The sequence below is a fragment of the Chironomus tepperi genome, unplaced genomic scaffold (assembly GCF_022539635.2).
Source record: "Chironomus tepperi strain 1889 unplaced genomic scaffold, CSIRO-AGI_Ctep_v1 contig_89, whole genome shotgun sequence".
Taxonomy (NCBI): domain Eukaryota; kingdom Metazoa; phylum Arthropoda; class Insecta; order Diptera; family Chironomidae; genus Chironomus; species Chironomus tepperi.
The window spans coordinates 1,477,952-1,487,622 of NW_027226211.1; the positions used below are offsets into that span (position 1 = coordinate 1,477,952).

Below are 9,671 nucleotides of genomic sequence, written 5' to 3' on the forward strand. Positions count from 1 at the left end.
TTGATTGGATTGTTGATTAGCATGTGTGGTGGTCAAGTTGGAATGAATTGAAAAATGGTCAAATGTAGTTGAACATTTGCAATTTTACAATGTTGCATTAAATGGTGCAGGCATGGTTATCAATTGACTTGCATTGTGTATTCTTATAAATAATAGACTCTTTTTTAAGCTGAAACTTGATTAGATCTGTGATATTTTGCGATAAATGCATGTCTAATTGACTTTATGTGTATTGAAATTGCTTTGGAATTTAAAAATAATCAAAAATTTTAATCTATTAAGTCATTAAGTTGATCTAATCGCGTTTTAATCTCCAGAGCATATTGATATTGACTCAGACTAGATATTGAAATTTTGAGTGGATATCATGTGAAACTCAAGTCGATTTCGTGCTATGCTTGAGTTCTGCTGATCTGTATTTACTTAATTTGATTCTTTCTTCCTTGGCTGAGGCGCATGTACACCCATTGTCGCGCCAAGAGAACGTCTAAACCCAATTATTTACTTACTTCGCTGGCCGTACAAATCAACTGTGATCCATGGCCTCCCTCAGTCAGTTCCTGAAACTGGCTCTTTCGCTGGCCTCCGTTTGCTAATTACCAATTTCAAGTGTGACACTATCTCTATCGACAGATTCCTTCCATGAGCTGTTCTTCTAAACCAAAGTAACGTCTATTATTCAAGAACTTATGCGGAATGTTAAGGACTTGAGTGTCCTTCTTGAGATTCTATTCTTTAAGGAAATAAATCTATAATTCTAATAATTGTGTGAATATTTCTGAATCATTTTTTTTCAAAACTAAAAAAAAATCAATGACGCTGATATGGGATTTGACTATAAAAACTCCATTCTAACTTTGCATCTACCTAAGAATATTTTTCAATTCATAATTTAGGTAGAAATTAATATTTTTAAGATTTATTATTTTAAAAAAAAGTTCAAGTTCAGGTACAAAACTTCATTTTTGTTATCACATTGAAAATTAAATGTCATTTCCTATTTTGAACATTTTTATACAGACAATTATTTATCATTGACTTTAAACTGAAAAAACATTAATTTTTATCTAAAATGTCTTCAATTAAAAGATAAAAAATAACAAAAAAACAAAACTGAAACTAATTTTTTTCATAAAAATCACAACCTCTAGCTTAAATAGAACACATGCGCCAGTTCAAATATGAAGTGTTCTAAAGCAGAGTGGCGCAGTGGAAGCGTGCTGGGCCCATAACCCAGAGGTCCGTAGATCGAAACTACGCTCTGCTAGAAACTTTTTTTGTTTCTTTTTTGGTTTTGAATTATCAACGATTCAATATACTTAAGCATATCCATAAGAAAAGGATATTTGTTATTGCATTTTCATCTCAAATTCTTTTCCATATTAGTGGAATTTGTGAAAATTGAAACATTTTACCAAAAATAAAATTATTTAAATTTTTTTGAAATTCTTTATTGATTTGCAATGTTTTAAATTCAATTTATTCCTAAAATTTAATAAATTAGATTTTTGATTAGAATATTTTGAATATTATCAATGTTTCATTTCCCAAATTATTGCAAGAATTTTTTTGGTGTCGTGCATAAATGATGTTTGCAAATTAAGAATTCAAATGTTTGCAAATTAAGCAATAAGAAGAACTCGTAGAAATAATTTGGTTTGTTATTGAATTCCAATCCTAGAATGTGAAACAATAGTGGAACTTTTATCTCTAAAGGGGTACCCCAAAGAACTCTTGAGCAGCATAGGCTGTTGATAGAGCATTTGATATCGGCAATTGTCAAAATGAATCCAGCGATAGTGTCAGTTTTAGACTACAACTGAAAAAACCATGAACCACAAATTATCTGTACGGTCAAGCAAAGTAAGGAAGTATCTCTAACATACAATGATCTGCAGCATACTCATGATCCTTGTCTGTTCATGAAGCTCTGTTTTTGAAAATCATCAACATCAACAGCCAATTTTGAGCATTTATTAAAATTCACACATTTTAAGCTTTAATGTCGATTAGTGTCCAATTTGTTAAAGGAGAGTGGAGAGAGTGAGGCAAATTAAACCTGATTTTAACACAGGAAATTCCGAGAATTCTAAAAACAATGGAAATTCTAAGAATTCTGGGAATTTTATTGTTCATTTTTGAGAAAAATTGAATTTTTGCTTAACTATGATTTGAAAAACAAATCTGTTTCTTCCGAGTCTCGAAACCAGGATCGCTGCATCCTTGCAAGCAAATAAATCCCAGCATATGACCACTGCGCCACCGCGCCACTTCACTTCATTTTCAAACCCAAGCATATATCAGTATTAATTAAAAAGAACAATAAATTTACAATTTAAAATAGACACAAATCTCATAGCCACTTAGAATTAATTGTATATCCTTCCTCTCATTGTTTTAATATTAAATGTGCATCTAGTCTCTTCAATCATTGAACAAATAAAAACAATTCAAAAATGATGCACTACAACAATATGTAATATATTTTTAAGTTTAAAGCACCTAATTATCATTTGCATTCTTATTTCAAATGTAATGTTCAATTAGCACTTTGAATATGCATATGAAAAATTATATTAATGTACGTTACAGGCTGTACTTATAATTATTAATTCATTCTACACGTTGCAATTTTTAAAAAAATACAAAAAAGTTGCACTTGTAATGAGAATCATTAAGTGATTATTACAAAAATAGAAATAAGCTATTTAAATCAATTTGAATTGTTTTTTGAAAAAGTATATACAGCATAGGAATGATGATGATGATGATGAGCATGTGCATAATCCATTATTTCATGAGTTATTAATGACTTTACCTCATTTTAAAGTCGACATCGAGAGAATGAGATAAAAGGTACGAGAGATCGTATGGTATTATTATATCAATTGCCTAACTGCTACTAATGCATGCCTACTTTATTGCCAATTGCATTTAATATAGATCTTTCATAACCTATCTCTCAAGGAATGTAACTTTTGTGCCTGCGATTTTTATTAATACGTGCAAAGTTGAACATAATTTACATGTCATATTTTACAGAGGGGATTTTGTCATATTCTCGAGAGTTGCAGGCTTAAGCAATGTTTGACGGAGAATCTGAATTTTGTGCTGAAACTTGAATTTGAATTTAAATTTTCCGTTAAAGTTTGAATTTCAATTAACCGTTATGATTTGAAATTTGAATCATTCGGTTAATTGAACTTGACATTTTCTTGATTGAACTTATCGTTAAAATTGACCTTGGACTTGTCGTTAAAATTGAATCTGAACTTGTCTTCAAAATTGAACTTTTCGTTAAAATTGAACTTTTCGTTAAAATTGAACTTTTCGTTAAAATTGAACTTGGATTTATCGTTAAAATTAAACTTGGATTTGAATCTAAAACGACCGTTAACTGCAAAATGTCCTTTAAATCTTCAAAATATCAATTTTTCTAACCTTTAATTGACTAAATACCTCCTAAAATTCACAATTTTCAATATATTTTTCGTAATCCCATATTCAACAATCCCATCAAACCCCTTTCCAAGTCAAACAGCAGCAGCAAAAGCAAAAAGAACGTAAAGAATGCGCCAAAATCAGAAAAATGACTGATTGCATTGAAATGAATTCTACAATGTATTTTATTATTATTATTGTTCATGACATGACACAATGCCAAAGTAATACATCTATATGTAGCATATGTAAGTGCAGCAGCTAGAACATGAGTATAAATTTTATGAATTATTGTGCACATGCATGTCAAACACAAATTTATTGATGTTTCCATGACCTTCAAGTGATCCCCGTATCGCATACATTCCGTTCAATTATCGTATTTTATTTAACTAAAGCAATTGTGGATAAGAAGAGATATTTGTATAAGAATGAGCATTATCATGAGCAGAAAATGAAGGATAATTATTCATTGTTTGATGCTTGTAAAGTATTAGATTTAAATGCCCGGGCTGCAAGGTTTTAGTTGCAACAAAGTTTTGTAGACAAATTCAAATTTTTAACGAACTTTTGTAGAAAAATTCAAGTTTTTATCGAACTTTTGTAGACAAACTCAAGTTTTTAACGAACTTTTGTAGAAAAATTCAAATTTTTAACGAATTTTTGCAGACAAATTCAAATGTTAACGAACTTTTGTAGACATTTTCAAACTTTAAACTGAACTTTTGTAGACAAATTCAAATGTTAACGAACTTTTGTAGACATTTTCAAACTTTAAACTGAACTTTTGTAGACAAATTCAAATGTTAACGAACTTTTGTAGACAAATTCAAATTTTAACGAACTTTTGTAGACAAATTCCAGTTTTTAACGAACTTTTGTTGACAAATTCAATTTTTTAACGAATTTTTGTAGACATTTTTGATTTTAAAACAGAATTTTTAAAGAAAAAAATCAATTTTCAAGCATTTAAGTCTTCCATTCACATCTCGGAAGCTCCAAACAACCAATTATGTAATGATACACTCTTTTAACAATTCACGATCAATTTAAAATTCACAAAAAAATTCCATTTTGATCAATAAATGACATTGAACAAATTATAAATCGATTAAATGAATGCTTTCCTATATGCAAGTCGTGTGCCTAAATTTAACTCAATGACCGTACTGCAATAAATATATTAAAAAATCAATTTGAAACTGGATATTATGATTAATTATAGATTTAAACTAAAAATGGGCTTTGTTGTTTCATTTTTTACAAGATTTCATTTAAATTACAGCCCTTTTTCGTCCGTCCAAATGATTGCACATTCATAGACCAATAATTGCATGTCATGTCAAGTCACCTTTATAAGGGAATAAGATCCATAATTATGTATATTTTGGACAGTTGCTTGCTCTCTTTTTTGGGCTGAAGTCCGCAATTAGAAGATGTAATCGGATATTAAGCATTGACCCATTATTTAATTTGTCATTGAACCTTTTTAATGATTCTCCAAGTACTTCGTACCTTAACACAATATTTTAACATTTAAATCGAAATCAATTATGACTTTTAAAATTCATTAATCTCTCACTATATCTAATTTCAAATTGTTCAAGATCTTTTTAGTCTTTAAGTCTTGAGTGTGGAGTAAAAAGGGCGAAGGGTCTTAAATGCTGCCGTTTGTGCGCTTGTGCTTGTTAAGCTGTCAATGACTTGAGCACTGAGATGTTTAAGAGATAAACATTGTAGCTTAATTTGATTGTTTTGCTGAGGAAGTGCGGTGATTTACAGTTTGGGTTGCAATGACTTTGAGAGTAATTTATAATTAATGTTTAAAAAATAATTTTTTTTTAGATTTATAAATCAGATTAATTAAAAATTGTAAAAATTTTGAATTTTTGAAAACTGTCCAAAAAAAAATTTTTTAAAAATTTTGAATTTTTGAAAACTTAAATTTTGAGTTTTTGACAACCATTAAATATTGAATTTTTGAAAACCTTTAAATTTTGAGTTTACTAAGATTGATAAAATTTGAATTTTTAAATTAACTAAAATTTGAGATTTGGAAATTCGTTGAAATTCAACATTTTTAATAAAGTTCAATTTTTTAAAAATTTATTGCTCTAACAATTAGAATTTTTAGAATTTGAAAATTTAAAAACATTTAAAATCAAATTTCAGAAAATTTAAATTTTCAGGAATTTTCAAAATTTTTTTTCTGTAAGATTAAGAAATTCGAATTTCAAAAAAATCAGTTAAATTTGAATTTTTGAAAACCGAGAAAATTTAAAATTTCAAAAATAAAATAACAGATAATTTTTAAAAAGTGAAACTTCAAATTTTTGAAAACTGTTAAAAGTCAAATTTTTTTCAAACTCTCAAATTTGAATTTTTTTCTTTTTAAATTTGAAATTTTCTCAAATTTGAATTTTTCAAACTTTTTAAATTTGAAATTTTCTCAATATTGAATTTTTGCAAACTTTTCAAATTTGAAATTTTCCCAAATTTGAATTTTTGAAAACCCTTAAAAATTAAAATTTTAAAAATTTATATAATTTCGGTTTTTAAACTTGAATTTGATAAAACATGATTTGATTAAATTTGAATTGATGAAAAACATTAAATTTCAAATTTCAAAAATTCAATTAAACTTTATATTTTCAATACAAATCAACAACATATTTCCACACCATATGACAACTGACCTAGTCAACATCAAAAATGCGCTTTTAATCCTCATCAATTTTCATAATCTTGATAATCTTTTTTAATGATTCACGAAATGGCATTAACATTGACATTGGTTTATACTCGAATTAAATCAAATTAAAGAGAGTGAAAAATGTTGATGTATAAACATTTTGATATATTTCAATATCGAATACAGCACGATTCCGCATATATATGCAGCCGTTTAGTTTTTCTCTCCGTCTAACTCAATTGTAAACGTATCATGATGTCTATTATTGTTATTTCTTCAACTCTTATTAATTTACATGTTATGTGATTTTATAGATGGGAGATAAGGCAAGCCATCATTCAAGATTTTCTCATCTCATCAATGAATATCATTAATTTGTTCACACTTAAGAATAAATTATCTTAGTCAGTTCTGTGGAGAATAATTGACATAATAAATATCAGAGTGATTGCATGACAAACTGGACTTGATTGCTGTTATGATCATTCATTATTATTTTAATGACTATCGACGCGCGTTTGCTAACATTTTTGTTATCATTAATTAGAGAGATGATTGAGAAATAAAGCTAGAAAGATATTATGAAATCTTAGATTTTAAATCTTAAAGTTTTGAGATTTTCAATTTAAAAAAATTGTTGAAATTTTAATTTTGAAAAATTGTTGAAATTTCATTTTAAAATTAAAAAATTTAAAGTTAAAAGTTTGAAATTTCAAAAACAAAAAAATTTTAATTTTTTAAAAAAAACTTAAGGTTGAATTTTTCAAAAACTAAAATTCTAAAAACATTTTAAATTTTAAAAAACTTTGGAAAAACTTAAATTTTAATTTTTAAAAACCTCAAAAATTTATATTTATCATGCAAACTTTAAATTTTATAAAACTGTTTGAACTTGAATTTTTAAAAACTAAAATTTTTTTATACCAAATTTTTTAAAATAATTCAAAATTTAATTTTAAAAATGCAAAGAATAATTTAAATTTCTACAAAGATATTTCTAAATTTTTAAATTGATGAATAATTAAACTTGATGATTATGAAATTTATCGGACAAACAAAAATAAATTTAAATTTTAAAGTTTTGTCAAGATTCATAATTTTAAAATGAATAGAAAAAATTTATGACTTCTTTAATTTGTAGAATTTACATTTTTAAAAGTTTGAAAAATTTGTAAAATCTAAAGTCAAAATTTAATTTGTAAAATTTAAATTTTTCAGAATTGCAAAAATTTAAGTTTTAAAAATCGGCAAAATTTAAATTTTGAAAAATCGTTAAATTTTAAATTTCAAAATTTGAATTTTGAATTTAAAAAATTTCCAAATTTGAATTTTACTGAAAACTTAAATTTTGAAGAAAAAAAATAGCAACAGAAAAAATATAAAAGTCAATTCTTTTAAATCGTTAAATACAAAACTGCCAAATTACTTGAAGTTTTATGTCTATTACCTAGACTTAAGCTATAAATTTCCAAAATATTCAATTCTTATTGCATTCTAATCACTTTAAATGACTTTAAATCAATTGCAACTTCATCACGTAGCTCAATTCCTAGTCTATACAAATTCTCAAATCCCCATGACCTCCCATATCAAACCACTGAGTCACAAAAAGCCACAAAACTGACAGATACAGATAATTTGATTAGTTCCTAGAGCAATTCAAAAAATACACATAGTAAAACACCAATTTAAGTGCTAAACAATTTACAGTCTTAGATCCTAATGGTTCCATGCGCAGTCAATAACTAGGAGAGTCTATACTTAAAAATTTTCACAGCTTGAGTTTCAAAACATAAAAATCCATTAATAATTCTCAAAAAATAAGCATTGCCATTTGTGGAGGAAGGAAAAAAGCATGCAAATAATTTGAACAGGCAGCACATGATCAAAAAAGTCAGATTTGCGTACGGCAAGGAATAAAAATATTTTTAAAAGCCACATAATTGGTGGCATTTTGTAATAAATTGGCGACTGTTGCTAATAATAATGAATATCATTTAAATCTGTACTCGACACTTCATTTAATGGGAGCTAAAAATAAAAAAAAATCGAATAAAAAGGCACAAAATAGGCATCAATCTATTAATTATGCACAGTAGGAATTAAAAAACTATTTTTTGCAATTATTTATTGCAATTTAGCAAGTTCTTTAATTTATTTACTTTTGCTGATTGATTGCTGGGATGTTAAAACTAATTTATATTGTGCCTTATCACTGATTTTGGATCGACTTTAATTATAATTAATAGAGTTCTCTCAGTCTATGAAATAATTGGAAGCTTTTTATTGATTATTGTCGGCATTTAATTGAGTGAAATATGGTAAATTGTTGTGCATTGTTATGGAATTTAAGTTCTAGATTGTTAAAGATTATGGATTACTAAATTTACTTTCTGGGTCATGGTTCGATTCTTATCTACATCCTCGAAATTAAAGATCTCACTCAAAAGTCAAAAACCGTAAAAAAAAGTTGGAATGATTGTGTCTCTAGGCCAGAGTGACTCTACATCGAGGCTGGGTTTTGTCGAATTTTACTTGAAATCCGAGTCACGCTGACATAGGGTCGATTTCTCCGATGGTTGTTTTCTATTCAATAGAGGTACTGAATGTACCCGATGGGTATATAATTGGTAGGTACATACTGTGCTATATCTGATATACCATTTTATTGTTCCAGTGGTGAAACTATACGGTACCGTACTGTGCTGTACCGTACCGCATTGTGACGTACCGTATAGCATCGTATTACCACCGGGGAAATCTACCCCAGGCCAGCATGAGTCTAATTTCAAGTAGGATTCAACAAAATCCGTCTTCATGTTAGAATCGTGCTACTCAAGTGCTAGCCTAAAAACAATATTTTAGACATATTGTATTGACAGTGGATCATGCAACTATAAAGAGTTGTGCAACATTTATGTTATAATGGTAACATAATCAAAACGGTGTAAATTATATGGCATCGAAATCATCAAATAATTAAAAAATTTACAGACGTCAGCTTAGTTTCTTTAAATGAGCAGTTCACCTGTTCATTTGTTCAGTAACATTGAATACTGCAAAACAAACCTCGCCCGATCGACACTAATCGAAATCTTGCCCCCAAGACGACCAGGTAGTAGTATACTTAGTACCAAGTGGCAGTAGAACCAATTTGGTTTAGTACTACCACCTCGTCGCCGTGATGGTAACATTTCAATATTTGCCGATCGAATCAGTTGTCCTGAGTTCAAATCTTCGATATAAGAGAATCATAAAGATTTAGCACACAGTTCTGGCTATGCATGTGAATTCACTTTCTGAATCATATCTATCGTAAGATGTCATTAGAATTTACATATTTACATTGTAGTATGTAGAATCATATTTCTCTGTAAATTTGTAATTATTGCAATTTGTTGGACAATTCTATTCATAAAATAGGAAATGAAAGGAAATTCCTTTATATTTATTATTTCTCAATTAACAAGGCGCCAATAATAGACCAGTATAATTTGATACCAAATAAATACTAACAATTTATGTCTCCTCAAAAATA

The 9,671-nt window shown here is 27.8% G+C and overlaps 1 non-coding gene across 1 annotated transcript; it reads left to right on the forward strand.

The window, feature by feature from the left end:
- The first annotated feature begins 1,195 nt into the window (after positions 1-1,195).
- Positions 1,196-1,267, forward strand: TRNAM-CAU (transfer RNA methionine (anticodon CAU)). The gene has a single exon. It is a non-coding gene; the product is annotated as a tRNA-Met (tRNA).
- Positions 1,268-9,671: the final 8,404 nt, after the last annotated feature.